The 21890-nt window shown below is 44.3% G+C and overlaps 1 protein-coding gene across 5 annotated transcripts in view; it reads left to right on the top strand.

Moving 5' to 3' along the window:
• The window catches only part of aatkb (apoptosis-associated tyrosine kinase b), a 387622-nt gene that overhangs the window by 217955 nt on the left and 147777 nt on the right, over positions 1-21890 (top strand). Inside the window, exon 1 of one of the 5 annotated variants that reach the window (XM_072242722.1) lies at positions 16753-16826. The exons of the other annotated variants lie outside the window; for them this stretch is intronic. The gene's annotated coding sequence lies outside the window, so the exon portion shown is untranslated. Of the gene's footprint in view, positions 1-16752; positions 16827-21890 lie in introns of those variants that run through there. 5 annotated transcript variants of the gene reach the window in all.

The raw sequence follows: 21890 nt of genomic DNA, 5'->3' as shown, positions 1-21890 counted from the left end.
TGGACTCTCTGACGGTGGTGTCTGAAAAGAGGATGCTGTCTAAGTTGCATGCCATCTTGGACAATGTCTCCCATCCGCTACATAATGTACTGGGTGGGCACAGGAGTACATTCCGCCAGAGACTCATTCCACCGAGATGCAGCACAGAGCGTCATAGGAAGTCATTCCTGCCTGTGGCCATCAAACTTTACAACTCCTCCCTTGGAGGGTCAGACTCCCTGAGCCAATAGGCTGGTCCTGGACTTATTTCATAATTTACATATTACTATTTAACTATTTATGGTTCTATTACTATTTATTATTTATGGAGCAACCGTCACGAAAACCAATTTCCCCCGGGATTAATAAAGTATGACTATGACTATGACTAAGATAACAGCATCTGTTAACCATAAGTTGGAACAATTTTATTCAGACTGGAAAAAATGGTTTAACTAAATAACACCTCATAAGCCTAATTTTATTCTCACAAGTCGATGAATATGTTGTTAAAAAAAAGATCACTCCCTGCTCTAGTTTTCTTCTTTCAATTGTTCTTTCTTTCCTCTCCTTCCTAGAAGTGTATACCTCAGATAAATATTATGTGGAGATTTGTGACAAATATGATTATATGATATATATGTACAGTGTCTGAAATACATCTTATTGAAATGTTTGTTTGATGATGAAATTCAATAAAAAATAAATTACAAAAGAAAAAGAAGAGGAATGAGAAGAGAGCATGTCCTGTAATGATGGATGCCGCCTTTTTGAGGCATTGCCTTTTGGAAGTGTCCTGGATGCTGGGGAGACTGGTGCCCATGATGGATCTGGCTGAGCTTACAACTCTCTGCAGCCTTTCCCCATCCTGTGCAGCGGCCCCTCCATACCAGACAGTGATGCAATCAGTTAGAATGGCCTCTACGGTACCTCTGTAGAAATTTGTGAGGGTCTTTGGTGACACAGCAGGTCTCCTCAAGCTCCTGATGAAATATAGCTGCTGCTGTGCCTTCCTTGAAATTACGTCAATATGTTGGGCCCAGGGACTTAAAGCTGCTCACCCTCTCCGCCGCTGATCTCTCAGTGAGGACTACCTAACTATAATCTAACTACAATCTCAAGTCTGCATTCCTGGAATTGCTCGTCAGCTTTCACTCCCTTGCCTACTCTTTCTGTTTCTGCCTTACAAATATTCAGATTTTGTTTTCTTTGCCCCTCTGCAAAAGAAATTGCTGAAGACTCATGATTCTCATGCTAAAGAGGTGACCTCTTTTTTTTTTAAGTGACCCATAGTTCCAGAACACCCAAAAAGAGGAAGCCTCCTTTCCACAGTCACCTGATCAAAACCCTTAGGAATCTTATATGGTTCAATCAAGTCACCTTTCACTCTTCTGAACATAAAATACAAGCCTAGACTCTTCAACATTCCCTCATAAGCCAACCCACCCATTCTAGAAAATACAAAGTCAAGAAGATACAAAAACTTGAGAACATGTACCACTGGTTCAAGGATGATTTCTATCCTGCTGTTATAAGTCTCTTGAATTGACCTCTTATACAATAATGATAAACTCAATTTCTCAATCAACCTCACCATGGCCCTTATACTTTGTTTGTCAGTCTGCATTGCTTTTTCACTGTAACACTCTATTCTGCATTCTGTCTTGTTTACCTTGCCTCATTTAAGATGTTCCTGTTGGAAACTACTGCTTTTTAATGATACTTTTTTATAAGATTTGTACTTTTTAACAAACTCATGTATTTTTCACAGTATGTGGTGGTTCATCCCCACTCACTGGCAGAAAGCGGTATAGCAGCTAAAATAACGACCTATCACCTCTCTCGTTTTGCATTGGCTAAGAATTAGCACATTACCCACATGATGTCACAACCACGAGAAAATCTGTAGATGCTGGAAATACAAAGCAACACACACAAAATGCTGGAGGAACTCAGCAGGTCAGGCAGCGTCTATGGAAAACAGTAAACAGTCAGTTTCGGGCTGAGACCCTTCTCCTGAAGAAGGATCTCAGCCTGAAACGTCGACTGTTTAGTCTTTTCCACAGATGCTACATGGCCTGCTGAGTACTTCCAGCATTTGTATGCATTACCCATGTGATGTGATTGTTTTAATTATGTACCTATTAACTAGTTTATTTCTATCTAAGGAATTTCTTATCTCATCAATAAAAGTGATGGATTTTTCAGAGGTGCCATCCTTTATTTTTTATTCCCTTTGTCTTCACATTAATTTACCTCTTAGCATCCCTTCTCAGTTCTTTGTTCAGCTTGCTTAGTATTTGTACATTTGCTTGTACTCTAAAATAAACGAGCATGAGAATTAAGACTGTTTGTCATTCCTAACTCGGGGAAGAACCCTAAGGATCAGAAAGTAAACTGAGATCCAGCATTCCTTAAAACCCATGTGTCTGACCAAGAGATCTCTCTCCTTCCCCCTCTCTGTTTCCTCATTTAACAAACTTCCTTAAAACCCATGTACCTGATGCAGCCTGTAGCCATCTGCTCTAAAGTCACCTCAGTGACAAATATAGTTTAATTAAGCTTCCGTGTAGTGCATTGGGATCCTAATATTATCAATCATGCTTCATCCAATGACTTTTCATTTTAACCCTTCCTTCCCTGACCCTCAATCACTTTGAAGGTGATGGGAAGAGGTTACTCTTAAAGTATTCAAGTTTAAACCTGTGAAAGGACATACCCCACAGGATTTTGGTTTTGCATAAGTGTCAAGTTCAAATTCAAATTTAATTGTCATTCAGCCATACGTGAATACCCGTGAACACAGCCAAACAAAACAGTGTTCCTCCAGGGCCATGGTGCAAAACACTGTACCAACAGTCATACACAGCACAACCAATGTTCCCTCTAACGTGGCACATACACACATCTTTTGTTACTAGTTCACAAAGGAATTTAAGCTTAGGGTACGGATCAGCATGTGGAGTTATGACACTGTAGCCATTAGTGAGACTTGGTTGCAGGAGGGGCAGGACTGGCAGCTCAATGTTCCAGGGTTCCGTTGTTCTAGACGTGATTGAGTACAAGGGGTTAAAGGACGACAGGTGGTATTAATAGTCATGGAAAATATCACAGCAGGGCTCAGTCAGGACTGAATGGAGAGCTCGTCTAGTGAGGCTTAATGGGTAGAACTCAGGAATAAGAAAGGTATGACTACATTAATGGGATTATATTATAGACCACCTAGCAGTCTGCAGGATTTAGAGGAACAAATTTACAGAGAGATTGCAGACTGTTGCAGGAAACATAGTGTTGTCATAGATGAATTGAACTTTCCACATATTGACTGGGACCCCCATACTGTAAAAGGGCTGGATGGGAAAGAGTTGGTCAAGTGTGTTCAGGAAAGTTTCCTTAATCAGTATGCAGAAGTCCCAACTAGAGAGAGTGCGATACCAGACCTTCTATTAGGGAATGAGACAGAGCAGGTGACAGAAGTTTTTTGTAGGGGAACACTTTGCACCCAGTGATCGTAATGCCATTAGTTTCAAGGTAAATATGGAAAGAGATTGGTCTGGTCTGCAGGTTGAGATTCTAAATTGGAGAAAGGCCAATTTTGATGGTATCAAAAAGGATCTGGCAAGTATGGATTGAGATAGTTTGTTTCCTGGCAGAGGTGTACTTGGTAACTAAGCAGAATTCAAAAGTGAAATTTTGAGAGTACAAAGCTTGTCATAATAAAAGGTAAGGATAACAGGTTTATGACCCTTGGTTTTCAGAGAGATATTGAGGTCCTGATTAAGAAAAAGGAAGCGCATAGCAGGTAGGCAGGCAGGAACAAATAAGGCACTTGAGAAGTATAAGAAATGCAAGAGAACACTTAAGGAGGAAATCAGGAGGGCTAAAAGAAGACATGAGGTTGCTCCAACAGTCAAGGTGAAGGAGCATCCTAAGGGCATCTACAGCTGTATTACGAGCAAAAGGATTGCAAGGGACAAAAGTGGTCCTCTGGAAGATACAGTGCGAAACTCTGCATGGAACCAAAAGAGATGACGGAGACCTTAAATGGATTTTTTGTAATTGTATTTACTCAGGAGATGACGCAGAGTCTATAGATGTGAGGAACAGCAGAGAGGTCATGGACCTGTTACATAATCAGCAACAATGAATATATAATTGAGTCAGGTTTTATAAACAAACAAACATTTATTGAACTCTGCTCAACAATAGCAGGAAAAATATTCAAACGACTAACTTAACCGGAAGTTAACTGCTATACGGCAACTCTGGAACAGTTCTTAAAGTGGTAAATTCGAAAGTCCAAGTGATTTACACAGTCAATAAGGAGAGACTTCTCTGGAAACGGATTTCTTCGAAGACGTAACGTTACTGCTGATTCTCCAAGGGATTCACAACGAAGGAAATAAAACGGCTTAAAGGAACTGACCTTTTCCTGGCGAGTGAACACTGCACAAACTTCCCTGCTCTTGCAGGAGGTATCTCAGATGCATGTCACTATTTCTGAACAAAGACTCGATCAAGTCGATCCTTTACAAAACCGCCGAATGACTCCAATTTTATTCGATCCTTCAGGTTCCCATACTTTAGTAAGGTCTTCACTCTCCAATACTACTATAAAGGAAAAATTATAGATGCAATACACAAAACTGGCAGCGATTGACAAAACTGCCTGCACCTTAAAATAGAAAGTAAAACCCTTTAAAAAAGTTTTAAAGCAAAACTGCGTCATCAGACCAATACGCAGCATAACGGAGTAACTGACGAACTAAGAGAAAACCTGTGTAACAACAGAGGTTTCCCGTATATACCTGTTGAGAACAGGTCATCATGTGGCCTCACACTGGCGGGAAAATTACATCATGTGACCTCCACAAGACCACTACATCATGCTCACAAGACACTCATGGTCATCAGACAGTCACAAGATACCCACGAGATATGTAAAAGACCCTACACAAATTACAGAGGAGGAGGTGTTTGTTGTCTTGGGGCAAACTAGGTTGGAGAAATGCTCAGGGCCTGACAAAGTGTTCTCTCGAATCCTGTGAGAAACAATGTCAGAAAATGCTGCAGCCCTAGCCACGGGTGAAGTGCCAGAGGACTGGAGGATAAGGGGATAGCTAATGTTGTTCTGTTGTTTAAGGAAGGCTCTAAGAATAAGACATCAGTATTGGGAAAGTTATTAGAAGGTATTCTAAGTGACTGGATAAACAGGGTCTGATTATGGATAGTCAACATAGCTTTGTGCATGATGCATGGCGCTGGTGGTGGACCTGAGGAGAACTAAGGTACCGGTGACCCCTGTTTCCATCCAGGGGTCAGTGTGGACATGGTGGAGGATTACAAATACCTGGGGATACAAATTGACAATAAACTGGACTGGTCAAAGAACACTGAGGCTGTCTACAAGAAGGGTCAGAGCTGTCTCTATTTCCTGAGGAGACTGAGGTCCTTTAACATCTGTCGGATGATGCTGAGGATGTTCTACGAGTCTGTGGTGGCCAGTGCGATCATGTTTGCTGTTGTGTGCTGGGGCAGCAGGCTGAGGGTAGCAGACACCAACAGAATCAACAAACTCATTCGTAAGGCCAGTGATGTTGTGGGGTTGGAACTGGACTCTCTGACGGTGGTGTCTGAAAAGAGGATGCTGTCCAAGTTGCATGCCATCTTGGACAATGTCTCCCATCCCCTACATAATGTACTGGTTGGGCACAGGAGTACATTCAGCCAGAGACTCATTCCACCGAGATGCAACACAGAGCGTCATAGGAGGTCATTCCTGCCTGTGGCCATCAAACTTTACAACTCCTCCCTTGGAGGGTCAGACACCCTGAGCCAATAAGCTGGTCCTGAACTTATTTCATAATCTACTGGCATAATTTACATATTACTATTTAATTATTTATGGTTTTATTGCTATTTAATTATTTATGGTGCAACTGTAACGAAAACCAATTTCCCTTGGGATCAATAAAGTATGACTATGACTGTGACCATGTAAGTCATGTCTAACCAATCTTAAAGAGTTTTTCAAAGAAGTTACTTAGAAAGTTGATGAAAGTAAGGCAGTGGATGTTGTCTACATGGACTTTAGCAAGGCCTTTGACAGTGCCCCACACGGGAGGTTGGTCAAGATGGTTCAGTCACTTGGCAGTCAAGATCAGGTAGTAAACTGGATTAGACAGTGGCTCTGTGGGAGAATGGTTGCCTCTCTGATTGGAGGCTTGTGACTAGGGATCAGTGCTGGGTCTGCTGTTATTTGTCATCTATGTCACCGATCTAGATGATAATGTGGTTAACTGGACCAGCAAATTTGCAGACGACACCAAAATTGGGGGTGTAGTGGACAGTGAGGAAGACTATCAGAGTGTACAGCGGGATCTGGACCAGCTGGAAAAATGAGCTGAAAATCAACACCAAAATTGGGGGTGTAGTGGACAGTGAGGAAGACTATCAGAGCGTACAGTGGGATCTGGACCAGCTGGAAAAATGAACTGAAAAATGGCAGGTGGAGTTTAATGCAGACAAATGTGTAGTGTTGTACTTTGGATGGGACCAGTTAGGGTAGGTCTTACATGTGAGGGGTAGGGCAGTGAGGAGTGCGGTAGAACAAAGAGATCTGGGAATACAGATCCATAATTCCTTGAAAGTGGTGTCACAGGTAGATTAGGTCATAAGGAATGCTTTTGGTACATTGGCCGTCATAAATCAATTTATTGAATACAAGACTTGGGATGTTATGTTGAAACTGTATAAGATGTTGGTGAGGACTAGTTTGGAGTGTGTACAGGAACAATGTAAATACGATTCAAAGAGTGCAGTGAAAATTTACGAGGATGCTGCCAGAACTGGAGGACTTGCATTATAGGGAAAGGTTGAATAGATTAGGACATTATTCTCTGGAATGTAGAAGTTTGAAGGGAGATTTGATAGAGGTATAATTATGAGGGGTATAGATAGGATAACTGTAAGCAAGCTTTTTTTTACTGAGGTCGGGTGGGACTATCACTAAAGGTCATGGGCTAAGGGTGAAAGGTGAAACCTTTAACGGGAACGTGAGGGGGAATGTTTTCACTCGGAGGGTGTGAACGTGTGAAACAATCTGTCAGCACAAGTGGTGCATGCAGGGTTGGTTTTAACATTTAAGAGAAATTTGGATAGGTACATGGATGACAGGGGTATGGAAGGCTAAGGTCCGTGTGCGGGTAGATGGGAGTAGGCTGTTTAAATGGTTTCAGCACAAAATAGATGGGCTGAAGGGCCTGTTTCTGTGCTGTAGTGTAGTGTTCTGTGATGGTAATGCATATTTAAAATGTGTGTGTGGGGGGGGGGTCATTTATTGTTAATATCCTACATTGCAGATAAATGTGTGTGAGTTAATATATTTTACACTATATTATCTGTGCTGAATTAGGGTGTGTGTATGTATATATGTTGTGATTTTCATGTACAGGCATGTTTGTTTATGTTCTATAGCATTTTAAAAATGCGTGTGCTTGTCAGTGTTTGTCACTCTGTGCCTGTAAAATAATATCTGGGTCATTCCTCGGCTATGTTAGTTTGCCAGTTTTCAATGGTTCAATGTCAGTGTTATCTAATGCTCCAGAGATTCAGCTTTCAGTGTGCAGGGAAACCCTGCTGATGAATTGCGTGCCCTTGCTGAACATCTGCTCAGTACTTCTCACATTCAGTTGCTGTACTAAGCTCTATTTGCCGTGCACTTTCAAACACACCTGCTGCTTGTTCTTGGCAATTGTTGCTTTAAACCTCGTGTCGTTCTATTGGTTGGTGGTGGTCAGTTCTGAATCAGCATCAGGTTCGTTATCACTGATAAATGGCATGAAGTTTGATGTTTTGTGACATCAGGACAGTGCAAAGGCATAGAAGTCTATAAATTACAAAAATGCATGTAGTACAGAAAGATGGAAAAATGAAGTTGTGTTCCTGGGTTTACGGACCATTCAGAGATCTGACAGTGGAGGGGAAGGAGATGTTTTTAAATTGCTGAGTGTGGGTCTTGTAAAGTGCCAAGGAAGATTGATATCATTGAGACGAGTGCAGAACGCAGGCAGGTGTTCAGTGCTGCCTCTCGCTGGCTGCTGACAGAGGAAGGCCTCTGCGTGTGACGGTCTCTTTCTCCCTTGATGCCGTTGGAGGATGGTGCCAGATTTCTGGGTCTTGGACAAGGTCTAACCATTGCAGTTTGTGGATTGGACTCCATGGTTCACGTTGTGATGTGTTTCTGGTTTCTGGTCGTTCCTTTTTTGTTGCTGTTCCAGGTGATTTTGGTCAGGGCGACCTGCAGGTAATGAACTGAGCTGAACTGAATATGCCTGGACTCTTTCAAGTTTGTGTTTAATGTTCTGTGTTTTTTGCTTGTTTCTTTCTTGTTGTCATTTGTGCAATTTGTTTTTTTTTGCACATGGAGGAGGTTGATATTTTTCTTTGAAAGGGGTTCCATGGTTTTCTTTGTTTCACGGCTGCCTGTGGAGAAGATGAATCTCAAGGTTACATACAGTAGACATACTTTGATCTTTGAATCCTGTACCTCTTCCCTGACACTAGTAATAAGAAAAGGGCATATCGAAGGTAGTGAGGGTCCTTAATGATGGATGCCGACTTCTTGAGGAACTGCCTCATGAAGAGGTCCTCACTGGTGTGGAGGATTGTGCCTTCTACGGCCTCTTGTAATCCTATATATTGGAGTCTCAACACCAGGCTGTGCAACCAGTCAGACAGCTCTCCGCTGTACATTTGTAGAAATTTGTAAGAGTCTTCGGTGACATAACAAAGCTCCTCAAACTCCTAACGAAGCAGTCTTCTTTGTGATGGCATCAATGTGTTTGGTCCAGGATAGATGCTCTGAGATGTTGGCAACCAGGTACTTGAGGCTGCTCAATGCTGACCCCTCAGTGAGGATTGGTATGTGCTTTCCCGACTGCCCCTTCTGGAGGCTCACAATCAGTACCTTGGTCCTGCTGATGTTGAATGCAATGCCACTCAAGTAGCTGACCCCACTTTGGTGTGCCTCTTCGTCACCATCTGAGATTCTACCAACAACAGTTTCGAATCTGCTTCGAATCTGTAAGTGTTGTTTGAGCTGTGCTTAACCAGCCGCGAGTGTAGAGAGAGAATAGAGCACTGGACTAAGCACGCGGCCTTGAGGTGCACCCGTGTTTATGGTCAGCGAGGAGGAGACATTATTACTGATTCACACTGACCGTGGTCTCCCAGTAAAGAAGCTGGGGATCCAGTTGCAGGGAGGTGTATTGAGGCCCAGGTTTTGAAGCTTGGTTATTAGTACTGAAGGAATTCTGAGCTGTAATTGATGAACGGTAGTGTGATTGTGGTTGCCTATGTGCTACAAAGCAGAGACAGAGATTGCACACGCTATAAACTTGTGGTGATAGGCAAGTTTGAGATTTTCTGCAGTTTCCTGTTAGAATGGAAATAAGGAGGAGTTTCTTTAGCCAGAGAGTGGAGAATCTGTGGAATTCATTGCCACAGACAGCTGTGGAGGCCAAGTCATTGGGTATATCTAAAACTGAGGTTGTTAGAATCTTAATTTGTAAGGACGTCGAAGGTTACAGGGAGAAGGCAGAGGAATGGGGTTGAGAGGAATAATAAATCAGCCATGATGAATTGGCAGAGAGAATTTGATGGGCTGAATGGCCTAATTCTGCGCCTATGTCTTATGGTGTTATAGTCTTAACATAATGATGCATTCCATGGGGTTTTGTACTTGAGCAAAATTGAATATTGAACACCAAGCAATTAATAATTTCTAGGAAGGCTTCAGAGTAAATTTAATGTAACACGTTTAGCATTTCTATTTATTGACTGCTTTCTTATTAAGAAGCCTGTTTAAGAAACATGTTTGAGTTAATAGCAAAATTGACACTGGGATTAACTGAGAACATGAGCAAATCTAGCAAGTATGTGCTTTATGAGTTTTCAACCAAGAAACAAGTTTCATGCAATTTGATCAGAATGGATATTAAATTCCATTGCTTGTTATAGATCTCGAAAACAAGAAATGCAGAGCCAAAGTGATTGGCTTTCCATGGTAGTATCGCCTAGTGGGCTTCAGGGCAGGTCGAGAGATGATCTCGGTGGGCTGCGAGGTCTGGACTATATGCATGCATTTTCTGTGTTGTATTTTTACTAATATTCTGTATGTGCTTGTATATGCTAGGACTGAGCCTCAAAGCCGTGGTGTCACCTAGCGGATGTTGGGGTGGGTCGACAGATGATATCGGTGGGCTGGGGGAGTTCTGGACTATATACATGCATTTTCTGCGTCGTTGTGGTTTACTGATATTCTATATAGTCTTGTTGGCACGTGGCCAAGTGGTTAAGGCATTCGTCTTGTGATTTGAAGGTCACTAGTTCGAGCCTTGGCTGAGGCAGTGTGTGTATCCTTGAGCAAGGTACTTAACCACACATTGCTCTACGACGACACTGGTGCCAAGCTGCATGGGTCCTAATGCCCTTCCCTGGGACAACATTGGTGGTGTGGAGAGGGGAGACTTGCAGCATGGGCAACTGCTGGTCTTCCATACAACCTTGCCCAGGCCTGCGCCCTGGAAACCTTCCAAGGCGCAAATCCATGGTCTCATGAGACTAATGGATGCCTTAGATATAGTCTCGCATGTATGACGACTAGATATCAAGCCATGGTGTCATTGGGGGGAGAACGTATCGGGACTCTTTTATCCCCTGAACGTGTTCTTGTGCGTGACTGTTGCCGCTGTGCTTTAGCACCTTGACCCCATAGTAACGCTGTCTTATTTGACTGTATTCATGAGTATTCATGTATGGTTTAACAACTATTAAGCTGAATTGAATTGACTGAGGGACAATTCTGGAGGAACACAGTGGGTCAGGCAGCATCCATGGAGGAGAATAAACGGTCGCCGTTTCAGGTCGAGATCCTTCATCAGGACAACTCCTCCTCCCTTCCCCTCTCCACTTTCCCGTCTGTGACTCGCCTTCCCCACCACTCTCATCATCTTGGCCCTTATCCCTGCAACCATGAGTCACCACAAAGAATATTGATTGGCCGGGTGATTATCCTGAGCACCTCAGGCAAACTCCAAAGGCTCACTCGGCTCTAAGTCAGGGGTTCCCAACCTTTTTATGCCATGGACCCCTACCATTGACCAGAGATCTGTGGACCCCAGGTTGGGAACTCCTGCTCGAGATGAAGACATTCCTTCTTCCCAGTTCTGTTTGCCTATTCCTATCTCTCATTTGATGTACAACTCTATTTGTGACCCTATGATTGCAACCAAGATTCATCTTCATTTGGCTGACTGTAATTTGAAATGTCACTGGGTATCATCATTATTTTGGCTGAATTTTCAGTGTGACATTCAATTAGCTGAGTCAAGCTAGTTCAGTTATCACTGATGAGTCATGAAGCTGGCATTTGGACAAATGAAAAAATAGCATTAATACTGATAGGAAATAACTGTGTAACATGTCACATTGAAGAATTTAGTGAAGGAAAGGGATCCCATTTACAGTAGGATATTGGTGCAAGTAAAATATAGGACCAGCATTCAGCCACCTAGCCCTTCTAGCTTTCGATAACTCATTGCTGGGCTAATCTTCACCTCAATTCCAATTTCCTTCTTGTTTCTCAGAACACCTGACTCCTCCTTGGGCCTAGAATCTACTGATAAGAATTTATAAGATTAAGAAAGACGCAGGTTTTGTGGGCCGAAGGGCCAGATCTTTCATCCAGTAAGTTAGAGGCTTCCGTTGCTTGGGGTTGACCATGGATGCTGCTTCCTAGCTGGCTAGATACGCAAGCCTGGGCAGTACGATACGGAGAGCAAGCTGTTGCCTGTGTAGCAGGTTTCCCCTCTCCATGCATCCGATGAGCCCAAAAGAAGAGCCGAGACCGATGAAGTTTGCCACCAGCAGTGCTGCAGGAGTTGCCAGTCAGCATCAGGCTCAATGTAGGACTGCCTTAGAGACTCCAGCTCCAGACTCTTCCCTCAGGGGTTCACTCCCGAAGCCTTCCCCGTGAGTGGGTACAGCTGCAAGGCTGCAGTCATTTGAGATCAGTCTTCCTTCTCCTAGATGAGCTGCCATCTGCCTGAGGCAATTGGTTTTAAGGGCCTTTACCCCTTCCCCTGTCAGTAGAAACAGTTCTGTTGAGCTTAGTAGCCTGGCCCCACATGAAAGGCAGCAGCTGGACTTGGTTGTCAGAGGCTATTTGAGGTGCACACCATTGGGAACATTTAATAGGCAGTGGGAGCTTGTCCCCATTACCACCCCCAGCTATAACAATCTTAACAAACTCCATTAAGTTAATTCATGTGAATCTGGGGCTCAGACACTACAGACAAGGATGGGAAATTCCCTTTGAACTGCCTGACACAGAAACCTTTCCCACCTTAAATCTCTCCCCACCCCCCAACTCCTCAAAAACCACCTTCTAGGTCACGTAACTCTTGCTTCGGCTAGCGGCTTAATATCAAGGGTGACAGCCCCCGGTCCGGCCAAACTTAAGAAATCTCGTTTGGGTGGGTGCTGCGTGATGTGTCCCCTGTTACAAATCAGTACCATGAAATAACAAGCAGTACATAATATACAATTAAACGATTGAGATTTATAATTTGACTGGATGGTTAGTAACGAATCAAAAAAAAGAGAAGTGCCCATTCTCATAAAACAGTCTAATGTGCAACGTTGGAGCTCACTGATAAGGCCGTTCGTCCGCCATCGACCTCCTCCGATCGTCGCTGACCTTCCGACCCTCCAAGTCCACTCCGTCTGGCAGGCTACCAACACTCTCCATTCGTGTCTTCTCTCTCCGGGAAAAGACCGCGAATTCCCGGCTCCCAGACTCACAAGAGAGAACAACATCCTGCTCATGGCTAACATTGCTGCTACAGAGAACCCATTACCTCAGCAGTGGAACATTACAGAGAAGCCATTACAATACCAGTGAAACCTTACAGCGTGCTACAGTTGCAAGGCCGCCTAGGTGGTCTTCTTCTTCCAGAGCTCCCTTCTTGATGGCAGTGATGTAACAGAAGGTCATCCAGGCTGTTGGACAGTGACCCATGAGGGTCTGCCACGCTGGGACAGCTGCAGCAGGTAGTGCAGCCTTGGGACAAGCATGGGCGAGGGGAGAGCTCAGCTAAAAACGCAAGAGGCAAGCTTAGTTAAGGACAGCCCAACCCACTACTGGATGACTACAGCAAGCTTAAAAGATTCAGTCAGAGGGAGGAAGGCTTTTACAGAAGTGACAAAGGAGAAAGGGTTGATATTTGAGCCATTGGGCCTCTGACTCGCAGACATTGGGCCTTGACTTCCAACCCTTGTGCTTCCTGCCCACTCAGATCCTGGGACTCGCTAACTTGGGTTTCACCAGCCATTATGCACAGGGCCTGACATCCGTCCCTGGGGATCGCTGGCCTTCTGCCGTGGAGTGCTCCAACCTGGGCTCCAGACTCTTCATTTACCACCCCTGACCTCTAAAGCCTTTCATCTCTGTCTCTAAACTCCTAACTTCCACTGCAATCCCGCAAACCACCCCTATGTGCCTCAATAAGATAACGTCCGAGCCACAACCACAACCTGGTAGCTCAGCGCCATCTTTGACAATAACTAGGGCTGGAGTGAACAGGCCCAAATCAAATCCAAGATTTGCCCAAGTTCTTCCAAGGATCCCAGCCAGCTGCAAACAATTAGAACCAAATCCCGAGAATACTGCAATGAGCAACCCTTGATCTCTTGAAGCCCCTCAGTCTGGCCTGAAGTTCAATAGGTTTAATAGGTGAATTTAGTATCAGAGAAATGTATACAATATACATCCTGAAATTCTTTTTCTTTGCAGACATTCACAAAAACAGAGAAGTGCCCAAAGAATGAATGACAGTTAAAATGTTAGAACCCCAAAGCCCCTCCCACCAACTCCCCCCTCCCACGCACATAGCAGCAAGGCAATGACCCCCCCCCCACCCTCACCTTTGAAGTTGCACAAGACCTGGCTTCTGCAGGGGATGAAATCAAGCTCGATACCCTTTTATACTCTGCACAACCTCAGAGCATCAAATACCAGTTTAGGACTGAAGAAACATTTTAAAAGCCTTTGACATCATTTTGTTTCTTTATATTTGGGCATTTGCCACTTTGTGGGTGGAAAGCACAAGGTACGCTGATTCCTCCAGCCAGAAAAACCTTTCTCCAGCCCCAAAAGAGCAAACTCGGGATTATGCATGCCATTTCCAGTGTTGGCTGCAAGACCAGAGGTTGGAGTGATATTAGATACAATGATTAATGAGTCCTGAACAGTAATGTGACTCTCACATTGACAATTGAATTCTGTGTATCACCTTCACATCCTGGGTGTTTGATATTGTCTCCCAAGTACAACTTACATCATCAATCTCCATCATATCTCCATTCAAAAGCTGCAGGGATCTGGGGAGTGACAAATACTGCTTCATCGGGTCCTGCTGAGACACAGCCTGATTGTCCTGCTGTGTGTGTGTGTGTGTGTGTGTATTGAATTGACTTGATTTTTTACATCCTTCACATAGATGAGGAGTGAAAATCTTGACGTTACATCTTCATCTAAATGTGCAATGTGCAATCATAGTAATTTATAATAAATAGAACAGTCAGTGTAACATAGAAATACACTCAAGTCAGTGTGAGTTCATCAGTCTGATGGCCTGGTGGAAGAAGCTGTCCCAGAGCCTGTTGGTCCTGGCTTTTATGCTGCGGTACCGTTTCCCGGATGGTAGCAGCTGGAACAGTTTGTGGTTGGGGTGACTCGGGTCCCCAGTGATCCTTTGGGCCCTTTTTACACACCTGTCTTTGTAAATGTCCTGAATCATGGGAAGTTCACATCTACAGATGTGCTGGGCTGTCCGCACCACTCTCTGCAGAGTCCCTGCGATTGAGGGAAGTACAGTTCCCATACCAGGCAGTGATGCAGCCAATCAGGATGCTCTCAATTGTGCCCCTGGAGAAAGTCCTTAGGATTTGGATGTGTGTCTGCCCATGTTTGTGATGTGTGTGCATGTGTGTGTGCATGCGTGCGTATGCGAGTGTGTGTGTGCGTGCGTGTGAGTACACATGTGTGATGTGTGCACACATGAGTGTGCATGTGTACGTGTGTGTGAGAGAGAGAGGGAGAGATCAGGATCTGCAGGCTCAAATCCGTTTTCCTGTGTGCCCTCACTCAATTGCCCTCTTGTTCACCCGCGCTCATACGGTCACTCCCACGGACATCCTTGCACACTATCTCACACACATTTTTTTCTACGCTCTCATGAAAACATTCGTGCAGTCTCACACCGTGTTGCCCTGTGATGGAAGTTCTGACACTGATGCATTCTTGAACTCCTATCGCACACTCTCAATCACACTTTCACTCCCACACTCTCCTGCACACTATTGCTCACACTCCACCAGACTATCGCTTACACACTTGCTTCCACACTATGACTCCCACACTCTCTACCACTGATTATCATCTTATACACCTCTATCGAGTCACCTCTCAAACTTCTTCATTCCAAAGAGAAAAGACCCAGCTCACTCAGTCTATCCTCATAAGGTACAATAATAAGACACAGTCTCCAGTTACAGAGGAAGAGATTTCCCATGAGGAGAAAATTTCTTCATTTGAAGGTGATAAACTGAAGAATCCTCTCCCACAGACGGCTGTAGAGGCTACGGAATATCTTCAAGACCGAGTCTGATGAATGTCCAGGCAGAAAAGACATCAAGTATTGAAGAAGAACGAGAATTTGGCATTGAGATCGGTGATCGTATTAAATGGTGGAACACACTAGAAGGGCTGAATGGCCTTGCCCTCCTCTTATTCCTATAGTATGTTTCATAATTTGTAGCATGTTGTTATACTTAGAGCTGGACTTATCCGAGTTATTGACTCAAAATTCATCAGTCCTGCTTCAGTGATTTATGTTCAGTGTGCAAGCTAATCTCCTTATGCTCGAGTAAAGTCTTTTGAACTCTGCTCCTCGGGCAGTGAGACTCATTCGGAAAGTGTGAACTGGGAAGCCGGCGGAACAAGCTGAGAATATAGTGGGAGTGCAGGAGGGGCGGCAAATCAAACCGACGTTTTATCTCACACCCCTTTGATGTTTTGCATCAAACCATCTAGAACAAACACATCCATTCCAGCATACTGGTTCAATTTGCAATGCACCATGAGCCTGCTTTGGAGCTGAGCCCAGTTTACATTTTTAAAAAAATCATGTTAAAATATTTTGATTTGTAAAGAACAAATTACATGAGTGGAAATGAACTCAACTTGACGTGATTCTGGTGACATACTGGAATAGGCTGGAACTGTCTCAGACAGACCAGCCAGCAATTTTTGGCATATTTGTAACTGGAGTTATGTGATACTTCTGTTCATAGAATTCATGCCTGTGTCTGCATTGATTGGCTTAAATCCATTTATAATGGCACATCTCTCGATTAATACCCTACCCTATGAAATAAATTACAGGACACAGATCAACACACAGAAAATGCTGGAGGAACTCAGCAGGTCAGGCAGCATCCACGGGAATGAATGCAGTTGATGTTTCAGGCCGGGACCCTTCCTGAGGACTGAAAAGGAAGGGGGGACAATGCCAGAATAAAGAGGTTGTGGTTTCTCTCCGCTCCTTCTGGCGCATTGGGCGGCAAACTTGCCATATCTTTAGCGTGTGCCTGCATTGTACGAGTCTGAGTCGCTAGCTCGACGCCCAACCCAGCGTGCGAGGAGCCGGCCGGATTCTAACACGGGACCGCTCGCCTCGAAGCCCACGGCTGATGCTGCTACACCATCCGCCGGCAATAGAAAGGTGGGGGGCGCTGGAAGGTGATTGGTGAAGTCAGGTGGGTGGGAAAGGTCAAGGGCAGGAGAAGAAAGAATCTGGTAGGAGAGGAGAGTGGACCATGGGAGAAAGGGAAGGAGGAGGGGACCTGGGGGAGGTGATAGGCAGGTGAGAAGTAGTAAATGGTCAGAGCCGGGAACAGAGGAAGGGGAAGGCAGGGTGAATCTGTTCACCAGAAGGAGAAATCAATTCATGCCATTGGGTTGGAGGGTACCCAGATGGAATATGAGGTGTTGCTCCTCCACCCTGAGGGTGGCCTTATTGTGGCACAGGAGGAGGCCGTGGAGCAACACGTCGGAATGAGAATGGAAATCAGAATGGAAATGTTTGGCCACGGGGAAGTCCTGCTTGTGGGACACAGAACACAGGTTGTTTTTGACAGTGTGCAAGTCTTTTTAAGTAAAGTAAACTTTATTCGTAATAAAAAAAATATTTACTAGAATAAACTGCGCGATGCCATTTCTCTTGTACATTCTTAGACAATGAATCACAGACATCGCCTTATGGAGGTCTTCCTGACTGCTCTCGCCTTGGCATTACTCTCTGCAAAGAAAAGAGCAGTCAGGACCGTTAGAATCAGAATCCGGTTTATTAGCACCGGCACGTCTCGTGGAATTTGTTAACAGCAGCAGCGGTTCAATGCAATAGCAGAAAGAGAAAGAACCAATAAACAAATAAATAAATCAATTACTGTATACGTATATTGAATAGATTTTAAAAATCGTGCAAGAACAGAAGTAATATATATTTAAAAAGTGAGGCCGTGTTCACGGGTTCAATGTCCATTTCGAGGCTGTTGAGCGAGTCTCCAGCTGGCTTTGGATCAGGAGGCGTGACCTGAGGACAAATGCTGCTGGGACACAAGCCAGGGCCTGATCAACCCTGGCTGGGTCGCCTGGGTGAGGTTGTCTACACTTGACGACTCCTGGTTACATCACTGACAATGTGTTCCAGCATCTCAGCATCAGAGTAGAGTTCCATTACATTCATTAAAGCCAAAAGCACTGTTGCCACAAACGTGCCTCCACCCTGCTCCCCTCCCAGGAAGGTACACTACAGAAGTACAGCCAGCACAGTAGTATGGCAGTTAGCATAACGTTATTACAATGCCAGAAAACCAGGTTCAATTCCCACCACTGTCTATAAGGAGTTTGTAAATTCTCACCCTGACTGCATGGGTTTCCTCCGGGTGCTCTGGTTGCCTCCCACAGCCCAAAGGCGTACATATTAGTAGGTCTAATTGGTCACGTGGTTGGGTCTGTTGCTCACATGAGTGTAATTGAGCAACTGTGCTCGTTGGGTCAGGTGGGCCTGTTACTGTGTTGTCATCATCATCGTCATCATGTGGGCGATCACGGTCTTTCTGTGACTATGATTGTTCTAGACAAGTTTTTCTACAGAAGTCTTCTTCTGGGCAGTGTCTTTACTAGACAGGTGACCCCAGCCATCGTCAATACTCTTCAGAGGTTGCCTGCCTGGCGTTTGTGGTCGCATGTCCAGGACTTGTGATATGCACCGGCTGCTCACACGACCGTCCACCACCTGATCCCATGGCTTCGCGTCACCCTGATCAGGAGTGGTGGAGCGGGGTGCGAAGTAGGTGCTACACCTTGCCCAAGGGTGACCCGCGGGCTAGTGGAGGGAAGGAGCGCCTTACAGCTCCTTTGGTGGGGGCGTATCTCCACCCCACCGCCCTACCGTGCTGTGTCACTCAATAAAATAAATAAGTTGAGGGGCTTCGTCACCCAACCCGGCCCCTCCTTGTGCAGTACTGGAAGAACCCTATACTGTGGTCCTCCCCCCGTCAATACTGCTGTCCTCCCCCACCCCATATTGTGATCCTCCCTCCCTCTCCCAAACTGTGGTCCTCCCTCCTTCCCCAAAACTGTGATTGCTCCCCCCCACATAATATGGTCCACCCCCACACTACAGTCCTCCCTCCCTCCCCCATACTGTGGTCCTTCCACCCCCCCATACTGTGGTGCTCACCCCTTCCCATACTATGGTCCTCAAAATCCATCATGTACACTCTGTGGAGGAATAGGCCACTCCAAATCTGTGATCCCCGATGCACTTTATACAAAGGGACGCTGGATAGTGTTGAGGAGCTGGAACCACAATCTGAGACAGTAGCCTTAAAATCTTTATTGGAGATGTTTGCCAGTCTTTGTTTTTTCTTTCTTGGCACCGTGAACTAATGGCTCATGTTCTTTCATTTCTCTGAACCGCTTAGAAGTTTGCTTTCCAAAGATTAAATCTAAATTGAAAAGTTGCCGACTGGAGTGACTTCTGTTCTGTGGCTTGGCCCGTGCTCAACTCGCTGAATGGCATCAGCCTGATATACTAGAGATAAAACTGAACCTACGATTGGCTGCAAGGTTTTGCTCTGTAATAGAATGCGTCATTGTTTGAAGGTTCAATGAAACGTGCTTGAAAACGGGTGTAAGCTGTGTGTCACTGCGGGCTCGTTGATCTAGAATTAAATCAGTGCTAGATCAAAATCAGTACTCAAGGAAGTTTACATTATTTAATGACAATAATCAAACAATCAACATGATGTGAACCCTCTTAAAATGAACTCCTACTGACAGAATATCTAAGAAGATATGTATTCCATCTTTATACTTTATTGTCGCCAGACAATTGGTACTAGAACGTACAATCATCACAGAGATATTTGATTCTGCACTTCCCGCTCCCTGGATGACAAATAGTAAATATCAAAAATTTTAATTATAAATCATAAATAGAAAATAGAAAAATGGAAAGTAAGGTAGTGCAAAAAAACCGAGAGGCAGGTCTGGATATTTGGAGGGTTCGGCCCAGATCCGGGTCATCTGCCTCTTTTTTTGGACAAAGAAGTGGCAGATAGAATGCAGTATCAGTAACTGTATGGTCACGCACTTTGGTAGAAATAAAACTATTGACTGTTTTCTAAACAGGAAGAAAATTCAGAAATCGGAGGTGCAAAGTGACTTGGGAGTCCTTGTGCAGGATCCCCAAAAGGTTCATTAGCAGGTTGAGTCAGTGGAGAGGAAGGTTAATGTGATGTAGGCATTTATTTCAAGAGGACTAGAATATATTGAGGCTTTATAAAGCACTGGTGAGGACTCACTTGGAGGGCTGTGAGCAGTTTTGGGCCTCTTATATAGATAGAGCTCTTAATGATAGCGGAGTCAAGGGATGTGGGGAGAAGGCAGGATCGGGGTACTGATTGTGGATGATCAGCCATGATCACAGTGAATGGCGGTGCTGGCTCGAAGGGCCGAATGGCCTACTCCTGCACCTATTGTCTTATCTAAGAAAGGATGTGCTGACATTGGAGAGGGTTCAGAGGAAGTTCACGAGAATGATTCCAGAAATGCAAGGGTTACCATATGAGAACCGATTGACAGCTCTGGGCCTGTACTCTCTGGAATTCAGAAGAATGAGGGGGGATCTCATTGAAACCTGTCGAATGTGGAAAGGCCTTGACAGAGTGGATGTGGAGAGGTGTTTCCTATGGTGGGGGAGTCTAGAACCAGTGAGCACAACCTCAGAATAGAGGGATGTCCATTTAGAACGGAGATGAGGAGGAATTTGTTTTGGTTGAGAGGAATGGAGTCGTCGACACTAAGGTTTTCTTCTTTCCCATTTTCAAGTTGTTAGTATTGCCCAAGTCTTTTAGTTGAGTTGACTAATTCTGTTTAGTTTTTTTGGGGGATGGGGTTTGTTTTTTTTTTCTTTTTCTTTTCTTTTTCATGATTTTTCTTCAGTTTTTTTTTGCTTTGTATTATTTATTATTCTGCACGATTGGGAGCTTTGTTAATTTTTACTATCTGGTTTTACAATTACTCATTTTAAATGTAACAATGTATCTCCTACTACTTGTATTTTTGCTTGTTATGTTCTCATTCTATGAAATTAATAAAAAGATTGAAAAAGAAAAGAAAGGAATTTGTTTAGCCGGAGGATGGTGAATCTGTGGAATCTGTTGCCACAGTTGGCTGTGGAGGCAAATTATTGGGTATATTTAAGGCAGAGGTTAATAGGCTCTTGATTAGTCAGAGCATAAAGGGATAGGGAGAGAAGGTGGGAGATTGGAACTGTAATGGAAAATGGGTCAGACATGATGAAGTGGCAGAGCAGCCTCGATGGGCCAAATGGCCTAATTCTGCTCCTATATGTTATGGTCTTAAGATTCACAGTGAATATTATTATTAACATTGGTGATATAATACATGCCTTTGAGATGGACTGCCTGCCTCCCTACTTGGCTAATCAGAGGCAACCTGTCCTCCCTCTCAGGGGAACTGTCTCGTTTGTGCCTAAATAGGATTTCCACCCTCCTCCCCCTTCCTCTCCCTCCCAACCACTCACCCCTACCCAACCCTCCACAAAGGAACTTAATTGAATGTCATATCAATGACCAAAAATCAAAACATGATGCCAAAAATAGTGACAGAGTTGATTTGCAACTGAGGAAAGAGACAGCATCTCATCTCATTCTCAAATGGACAGACACTTACCTATACTCATCCTAGATTCTTCCATTTAGGGAGAAACCTCTAAAAGTTCAAAGTAATTTATTTTATCAAAGTACATATATGTCACCATGTACAACCCTGAGATTCATTTTCTTGTGGGCATTCTCAACAAATCTATAGAATAATAACTGTAACAGATTGAACGAAAGTCCACCCAACCACAGAGCTTTCAGAATCTTTTTAATGGGATCATCTCCCATTCTTCCAAACTCCAAAGAGTGTGGGTCCAACCTTCAAGACCTGTTCCTATCTGACAGCTCCTGTGACCCATTCTCCACAACAGAAAGAGCACAAGCTGAAGGGTAAAGAGTAGAATGACGCAGAAGCAACCCAACTTGTCCATGCTGGCCAAGTTTCTAGTCCCGTTTGCCCATATTTGACCCATATCCCTCTGAGCCTGGGGTCCACAGACCCCTTGGTTAATGGTAGGGGCCCATGGCATAAAAAGTAGAGAACCCCTGCCCTAAGCTTTCCTACCTATGGACCCGCCTAAATGTCGAAGGAA

Source organism: Mobula birostris, chromosome 24, assembly GCF_030028105.1.
Source record: "Mobula birostris isolate sMobBir1 chromosome 24, sMobBir1.hap1, whole genome shotgun sequence".
In the NCBI taxonomy this organism is placed as follows: domain Eukaryota; kingdom Metazoa; phylum Chordata; class Chondrichthyes; order Myliobatiformes; family Myliobatidae; genus Mobula; species Mobula birostris.
The sequence above is the reverse complement of the archived record's forward strand: the minus strand, read 5'-3'. Positions and strand labels throughout refer to the sequence as shown.